The sequence below is a fragment of the Spinacia oleracea genome, chromosome 3 (genome assembly GCF_020520425.1).
Source record: "Spinacia oleracea cultivar Varoflay chromosome 3, BTI_SOV_V1, whole genome shotgun sequence".
Taxonomy (NCBI): domain Eukaryota; kingdom Viridiplantae; phylum Streptophyta; class Magnoliopsida; order Caryophyllales; family Amaranthaceae; genus Spinacia; species Spinacia oleracea.
Genome location: NC_079489.1, coordinates 75526723 through 75535566, shown reverse-complemented (window position 1 = coordinate 75535566; position 8844 = coordinate 75526723). Strand labels below are relative to the sequence as shown.

Genomic DNA, 8844 nt, shown 5'->3' with positions numbered 1-8844 from the left:
GTTACTCCCCAAAACCGGTGTCTGGTTGGCCTCAATAAAGTTTACCGTGGCCATGGCAATGTGAGTGATTAACCCACCAATGGTAATGCGGGTTTTATGTGGACTAATTTCCACCGATTTGAAGTGCAAAGCCATGTGGTGAGCCAAATTCATTATGTATCTCCTGAGGGCTTTTTAGTAAATTAACTTTTCGTTTCCCCAAGCAAAATTACTAAAATACCCTCATTTTGTTGTTTGCTGAATGCTGAGCCTCCCTCCCCCTCTCACTTCTTCTCTCTCCTCAACCCTCACCAAATCGCGTCCCTCTCACTTTTTCTCTCGGTTTCTAGGGTTAGACCTTCCTACGGTTGCACTTCCTCGCCGCCGTCCCTCACCCAATCGCGTCCAAATCTCTTCCCACCGTCGGCCTTCCATCGCCTCCCATCGATCTCTGCCGGTAATGGTCCAGCAACCGAGATCGTTTTTCCACTTTGAATAACTTTCTTAATTAGATCTTTTAATTAATTGTTGTTGTTTGTTGATTTTGCATTCATGTAGGTTTTTGGATCGTAATTTGAGGGTTTTGAACTTGGCGGCTCCTTTGCGGTGGTAGACTTCGGCGAGCACAAAGGTTGCCGAAAAGGAGTCATCACCGAGGTCGTCCATGAACCAGGTCGTGATGCCCCCATCGCTCGCGTCACTTTCTGACACCATTCAGGTACAAGCACCAGAAGGAGTTGTTCGTCGCTGCAGAGGGTATGTACACTGGCCAGTTCATTTATTGTGGGAAGAAGGCTAATCTTATGGTAGGAAATTTTCTTCCTTTGAGATCTAATCCTGAAGGAGCAGTTGTTTGTAATGTTGGTTATCGTGGTGTTCTTGCCCGTGCTTCTGGAGATTACGCCATTGTTATCTCTCACAACCCTGATAATGATACCTCTAGGTATATCTTCACTTTATTTTTCATGTGTTTTTTGATTTTCGCTATTAATTTGTTTTGTTTTCTATGGTTTTTTTACATCTATGATTCAGTAATTAGTTTGTTCTTGGAACGTCTTTGCTTGATAATTTGATTTTTATATGGGCGTTTGAAATTTGGTTGGTTGGTATTGTATGAGACATGGTAATTTGATTTGGATTAGTGAAGTGAGGTAAAAATTAGATCTTTTGTCGTATAATTTGGTATATGAAATTCTTGATTGCTTGGGTATTTTGCAAATTAGTTGAATTGGTTTGTTAATGTGTGATTTGTTGAAATTTCTTTGTTTCATTTTAACATCTCTCAGCATGTATTAACTATTAAGTCTAAACTCTACCGTGTTATAACCACTATTATAATCATATCTTAAATGTTGAATTTCTTCAGTACGAATCTATCTAATCGACAAATTTTTGGTCTAAGTTAGTTTGATTGTGGGGTTTTGTATTGCCGGTTCATGCCGATTGGTATTTTTAGGTTTTCTAATTAGCTTTGGATTTATAGGTTTTGTTAGCTGATTGTGAGGTTTTGTATTTTCGGTTCATGCCGATTACTATGTATATTTGTAGCCTTTAATTAGTTGATTACAATTTTTATAATTTGTAAAAGGATATTTAGTGAAAACTTGCATTTTATTTTTCATTTCTTCAGGTTCAAGTGTTTGAGAAGCAATGCGGATCCCTAACTCTGTATGGCATGAAACATATGCGAGCCTTTGCTAACATATGTCACAAAAAGAGTAATCAGAAAAGGACACGACGGTGATGAACTAACTGAAGCACATGAGCTTCCGAAGGTATTTATTGGAAAGGTAATCCCTTTGTTTTTTATGTTGGGTTTTTGTGCACTTTTTAGTTTTTACTGTAGTAATGAGCTTTATGTGCTGACTGTTTGGGTCTATTTGATCAGGTTCCAATCATGCTTCGTTCAAGTTATTGTACATTGTATCAGAGTTCAGAGAAGTATCTTACATAGCTTGGTGAGTGCCCTTATGATCAAGGTAGGTATTTCATCATCAACGGGAGTGAAAAGCTGCTTATTGCTCAGGAGAAGATGAGCACGAATCACGTCTCATTTCACTGCCTTCTTATATATGCATCCGAATCTTCTTCGTCTTATTTCTCTGCCCCCTTCAATTCGCTGGAACTCTGCTGCACCAACTGAAACTGTTGTTGATGAATCATATTTTATCATCAAACCCTCAATCTCTATTATATCAGGTAATTAAGGTTTTTCAATTGGGGCTTTTTAAAATAAATGAATTGATTGAATGTTGAAATTTGAAATTTGAGACTGTCATTATAAATAAATTGACATAAATGTCATTATAAATAAATTGATTGTTGGAGTCCAGATCATAGTTTCTACACTTTGGCTTCTTTTCATATCTCCAACATTGTAAGTTCCGAACTCTCCATTAAATGGACTGGTAACCCCTGATATTGGCATTAATACATCAAAACGACCATAACATATTCACATCTTTATCCCTGCTAGCTGCCACTTCCACCCTACTGTATACCGTCGAACCATTTACTTTCAACCCTTCGTGCAAAACACTGGATTCCCTAAAATCCTTACCTCCGCCGCTTCACTCTCACACAATCACACACATCTCTCTTTCTCTCTCCTAGGTAAATTACTCTCATCTTTCTCTCTCCTCCCTTCCCTCAAAGATCTCAAATATTCAATTCTCTCTCATCTTCGATCTCATTTTCTGGTAATTTATACAATCAATTCTTCTTTTTTAATTCTTTTGCAGCAATTTTGTTACATGTCGACGGCGTAAACGGAACAAATGGCGGCGATTATGGCGACGAGGTGTCGGTGGCTTAGGAGAGAGTGAAAGAGGAGGACCTCTGTAACACATCCTGTCATCTGGGTATCATTCAAATTATTCTTTCCAATTTTTTTCTTATTGCGAATTTTGCTATCTGGGGTTTTTGTTTTGTTTTTATTGTTTATTGTTTAGCTGTGTTATTTCTTCAATATGATTTTCCCAGCAATTTTATTGATGGGTATTTCGCATTTGGCTCCATTTCGAATTTGATTAGGGAAATGTGTGACAGAATCTCTATTATATAAAGGAACAGTTGAGGGCGTTTCGGTAATAACACTTTTCGTGTCCCCCTATGAAAAGACTAAAACCTATCGTCGTTCACTCTCTCGCCGCTCAGCCCTCTCACTCTTCTCTCTCCTCACTTTTCCCTCACAAAACCGCCTTTGTTTCTAGGGTTACCTTCCTCGCCGTCGTCCGTCACCAAATCGCGTCCCAAAGCAGCGTTAAAGGTATTTTTTCTGCGTTTTCTCCCTCTCTCTCTTTAGCTGAAGAATCATGAGTTTGAATTAGTTCGTTTCTACCAAATTTCTGTCAATTTCGAGATCTAATTAAAAAAATTCTACCAATGAAATGCAAAGATTTCTACAAAAAAATTCGAGACCTAATATTTGTTCATCCCCAATCTCTATTTTGGGAAATCCCCAATTCGATTTGTTAATATTTGAACGCGACTTGAAATTGGTTCGTAATATTCGTCGAATATTGCAGGTTTAAATGTGGATGACGGTTCAACGTTTGTTGATTCATTGCCGATTTATGTCAGAGAATTGATCACCGGCGGCGCTGCAGGCGCTTTTGCTAAGAACGAGGTTGTTCCCGTTGGGAGAATTAATTCTTTTTCCAGGTTCTTTTTCATTTTAATTTGAAAAGTTTGAACATCTTTCGTGTTAATTCCATTGCCAATTGCATTGTGTTCTTAGTTGATTGATGAATTCGTTATGAATGATTTTTGAATTATTCCAATGCAAATTCATATTATCCTTTTCGATATGATTCTCATACGACTGATTAGGGTTATGTTTAGAGTTGTTGGCTCAGGGACGGTCCTGATGGATGGATGGAGTTGTTTGAAATGGATGTTCTGTCTGGATGGAGTGTTGTTTGAAATGAATGTTCTGTCTGCATTGTTAGTTGATCTTTTTAGCATTTTAAGTTGAAATTGAATCTGGGCATGTTTGATTTTGTGTTTTTGATAAGTAATTACTTTTCATGCTTTTAATTGAATAAGTTGTTATTTGATCTTAAAATACCCTCCTCATTTTTAATTATCAAGTAACTCAGTTTAACATGTGTTCTATAAAATTAGAAATTAATGAGTGTTCGTTTGAATTTTAGTAGAAATCTTTGCATTTGATTCTATTGATTTGATTTGACCCTAATTTCTGACGATTTAATTTGACCAGAATACCTGTTCCACCTGATCTTGGTTGGTAATTACCTAGACATCAAGAGTCTGCTGGACTTAACCTGCCAAACCGTGGCCGATATGATTAAAGGAAAAACCCCGGAGGAGATCAGGAAGATCTTCCATATCAAGAACGAATTCACCGAGGAAGAGGAGGCGGAGATTAGGAAGGAGAACCAGTGGGCCTTTGAATGATCCAACTTCATTGCAGCAACCATTCACTACAAACGTGATATTAAGCCTTTCTGACCTCCTTCCTCCGCTTGACTCGAGGCATCATACACCGCGAAACCAATGATTTTGGTGACAAATGTATACCCAGGTAACTCATTGTACAGAACATCTGTGTGAGGCTCTTTAGGTAATGACTTTGAGGAGTAATTATCTAAATTAGTTGAATTGTTTTCAGTAATGTGTGTAATATTGTTTAATTCAGTTGTCTGAAAACCTTTGCAAGTAAGAGAAGCGTGTTAGAGAGAGAAAGAGTAGAGAGGAGCAGCAATGGAGTTCGTCAGCCCAGAAGGCCTCCGCCTAGACGGTCGTCGCCCCTTGGAGATGAGGCAGCTTCCCGCTCAAGGAAGCAGTCAAGGTTTAAATCCAAATTCATTTATTGGTTTTATTGTTTATTTTTATATTTGAAGTATATTTTAACCACCACTTAGTTTCCACTTAAAAAGGCTTAAATAAGTGGTGGTCAATTTTGCAAAATGGTGGAAGTTAGGCTTTACATTGAGATATAAGTATTAAGTAGGAAGCTTTTAACACTGAACTGACCAGACTAAGAAATATTAAGTCACTGGCTTTGATGCTTTGCCTCTAGATTCTGGACAATATAAATAAAGGAAGTCAATTTAAGGTTGCAAAATGGTCCAAGTTAGGATCCTTTACATGGTGACACTGAACTGAAATGAACAAACTAAGAAATATTGTACACATTTTGGATAAAAGCTACTTGGTGTGAAACTTTATGTTTCCGAGCACCATTGAGTCTACTAAAGCCCATGCTTGGGATTGGCTGCAAACATAGATAACTCTTCCTACTCTTCTTAGTTGAGCTGAGCGAAAGATTATCCTCATACTGGTGAGGATACCAAGTAGGAAGATTTTAATCGGTGATATAAATGGGATATTCTTCTAGAATCGGTGATTTTCTGATGATGATTTCGTCTGATGCTTTTTCTTTTGCTGATAAAGTAGGTTTTTGTTTCGGTTACATTGAATTCGATTAAGGTTTTGTTTTTCGTCCAAATTTCAAATTTCTTTGCATATTGACTGTTGCATTTTGGTCTGTCAGTTTGTTTTTTTAATACAATCTGTGATGTAAATGAGATATTCTTTTCGAACTGGTGGCTTTCTGATGATGTTTTCGTGTGCCGTGATTTCTAATTTTGGTTTCGATTTTGTTTTGTGATTTTGATGGTGTTCATTGATTTGATGATTAGTTTTGAGTTCTCTTGAGTATGAGGCCATCTGAACGGGAAAGGCATGAAGCTGATTTCAAACCCAAGATGGATGTGCCTATATCAGATATTGATAATCAACCCCTACTATGAAATCTCTTCACCAGTATGAGGATAAAGAAAAAGGATGCCCATTAAAACTTTGGATAACTCTTCCTACTCTAAAATTCTCTGAAGCGCCAAGAAATATTGTACACATTTTGGATAAAAACTACTTGGTATTGAAACTTTATCTTTCCGAGCACCATTGAGTCTACTGAAGGCCATGCTTGGGATCTGGGTTGATTATAGTCTGTGGATTTTAATAAAGTAGGATTTAATTGAATTTGAACTCCATAAATCATCTCATGGCTAATATTTCATGTTTGGTGTGTTATTGGATTTCGTGTTTATTTTACAGGATGTGTTTGTATGTGATGACTAATTAGTTCAAAAGAAACTAATATCTTTGATTGGTTAAGTGTTCCTAGGGTTTAATTCAGTTAGTTTGTTATGAATTATGTTTCTTCTGTGCAGACATAGCACCAGTAAAGAACCCAGCCAAACTAAAAAAAAAAGGCCACCTGCAGACATTGCATAGCACGCAGCAGAGACAGCAACCGAGAACGGCAACAGAGTGTTATGGAATTAACTAGATTTTGATTTTTCAAGGGATTTTGACTTTTCAGTAGTATTGTATTGACTTTTACTTTATTTAAACGGAACAATTGTTTTATATTTCTTAGTTTGATTACGAATTAATTATGAATATTGAATTATGAGTGTTATGCAATTAACTAAGATTTAGATCCCGTAAAAATGCACGCGCAATTTTCTGGCATGTTATTTTTGGTGATTAGTTGTAATAAAATAATTTAAAGTTCTGAAATATCTCGCAGACATCGCGTGCTTTTTGAGGAAAATTGGGGTTTTTGTGGAGAGTGGAGGATGGTGGAATTAATTAGGTGGAGGTTGTAGAGGATGGTGAGAGGGTGAATTTGATGTAAGGATTGATGGATTTGGTGGAGGAATGAGGGAGATATGGTGGTTTGAAGTTTTTGAAAGTTGGGGTTTAATGGTGGAAGAGAGAGAATTGAAGAAGAAAGTGAAGAATAGAATGAAAGGAAGAGGAAGAGCCCGTGAAATAATCCGTGAAATCGCCCTCGGCCCGATCGGGCGAAAAAATAAAGTTTCCTCTGATTGCCCGATCGGGCGGAAGCTATTTTCTAGCTACCAGATTCCTCCCTTCAACCCATATTTCATCCTCAAACTTCAATATGACACATCACCTTCCGCCTGATCGGCCAGATGTCCGCCCGATCGGGCTTTTTACTCGCCAAACAGGTCGATCGGGCCTGCGTCGCCCGTTCTGGCGAAATTAAACTTCTATTCTTCTTTTCGTAAGCGCCCGATCGGGCGGCCTTCGCCCGGTCTCCACCGGGCGGTTCTCTAAGTACTCCGTTTCAGCTATTTTTCGCTTTTTTCGAACTTGGAGCCTTAAGCCTGCACACCACTAAACATCCAAGTAGTAAAATTCCCTCTTCTCACTCCTCCAATACCAAGAACTATACGAAAAACACACACAAAAAAATCAAAATTACACTACTATAAGCGATAAAATACGGGTTGCCTCCCGCAAAGCGCTGGTTTATTTCTAGATCCCGCTCGACCTCTTTACCTCAAATATGCACATCATGGGGCGGAAGGGTTGAGGTGCTGAACCTCAACCACTCCTACAGTAGCCCCCTCATGGTACAACTTCAGACGTTGCCCATTAACCTTGAATCGCTCACCCATGTTGATCTCTACTTCAACAGATTCAAACTTGCTAACCATGGTTATAGTGAACGGCCCAGACCATCTAGACTTAAGTTTTCCAGAAAATAACTTAAGTCTAGAGTTAAATAATACAACCTTGTCGCCCACTGCGAACTCCCTATGAAGAATGTGACTATCGTGCCATCTCTTAGTCTTTTCCTTGTAGATACGGGCGCTGTCATAGGCTTGCAATCTAAACTCCTCTAGCTCACTCAACTGTAGTAGCCGCTTTTCACCGGCTGACTTGGCATCCATGTTGAGTTGTTTGATCACCCAATAAGCCTTATACTCCCTTTCTACCGGCAAATGACATGCCTTACCATACACCAATCGATACGGGGAAGTACCGATAGGTGTCTTGAAAGCAGTTCCATACGCTCATAGAGTATCATCAAGCTTGTCACTCCATTCTTTCCTAGATTTCGCCACCACTTTCTCAAGTATAGATTTGATCTCCCGCTTGGAGACCTCAACTTGCCCACTCGTCTGAGGGTGGTAGGCTAGTCCAGTACGGTGGTAGACCTCATATTTGCGTAGGAGCGCATCTAGATGCTTCACATGGAAGTGCGAACCTCCATCACTGATCAATGCCCTCGGAACTCCAAATCTGGGGAAGATGACTTTCTTAAACAAGGAGATGACTGTCTTGGCATCGTTAGTAGGTGAGGCAATGGCTTCCACCCACTTGGACACATAATCTACAGCAACAAGGATATACAAGTTACCCTTGGATGATGGGAATGGTCCCATGTAGTCTATCCCCCACACATCAAAAACCTCAACTTCAAGAATTTCGTTCTGTGGCATCTCATGCCTCCTCGAGATAGTGCTGGCCCTTTGGCACGCATCACAAGCCATAATAAAAGCTTGTGCATCCTTAAACATAGTAGGTGAGTAAAATCCGCATTGCGACAACTTGGCATTAGTCTTCGAAGGTCCATGGTGACCTCCATAACGTGAAGAATGACACCTATTGATTATACCATGGACTTCCCATTCTTGAACACATCTCTTATACAACCCTTCAGCAGTTTCACATAACAAATATGGATCATCCCAAACGTAGAACCGAACATCATGCAGGAACTTCTTTTTCTGTTGATATGTGAGATTGGACGGAAGAATACCCCCGACAATGTAGTTCACATAGTTTGCGAACCATGGTGACTGACTGGCAAGTGCAAGAAGGTGATCATCCGGAAATGAATCATCGATCGGTGTAGACACTCTACCATCATCATATCTCAGTCTAGACAAGTGTTCTGCAACCACATTCTCAGCCCCCTTCTTGTCGCGGATCTCTAAATCAAACTCATGTAGCAGTAGTATCCATCGAATAAGCCTAGGCTTGGCTTCATTCTTAGAGAGCAGAGACTTAAGGGCC

At 39.2% G+C, this 8844-nt stretch overlaps 1 long non-coding RNA gene across 8 annotated transcripts; it reads left to right on the top strand.

The window, feature by feature from the left end:
* The first annotated feature begins 258 nt into the window (after nucleotides 1–258).
* On the top strand, nucleotides 259–6462 carry LOC130470402 (uncharacterized). Of its 8 annotated transcripts, none has more exons than XR_008930652.1 (10): nucleotides 259–436; nucleotides 538–735; nucleotides 1610–1769; nucleotides 1868–2178; nucleotides 2721–2840; nucleotides 3192–3247; nucleotides 3507–3607; nucleotides 4202–4525; nucleotides 4640–4792; nucleotides 6180–6462. It is a non-coding gene; the product is annotated as an uncharacterized lncRNA (long non-coding RNA). The 8 variants fall into 8 exon arrangements; XR_008930651.1 differs by having other exon boundaries at nucleotides 538–785; XR_008930648.1 differs by having other exon boundaries at nucleotides 538–922.
* The last annotated feature ends 2382 nt before the right edge of the window (nucleotides 6463–8844 follow it).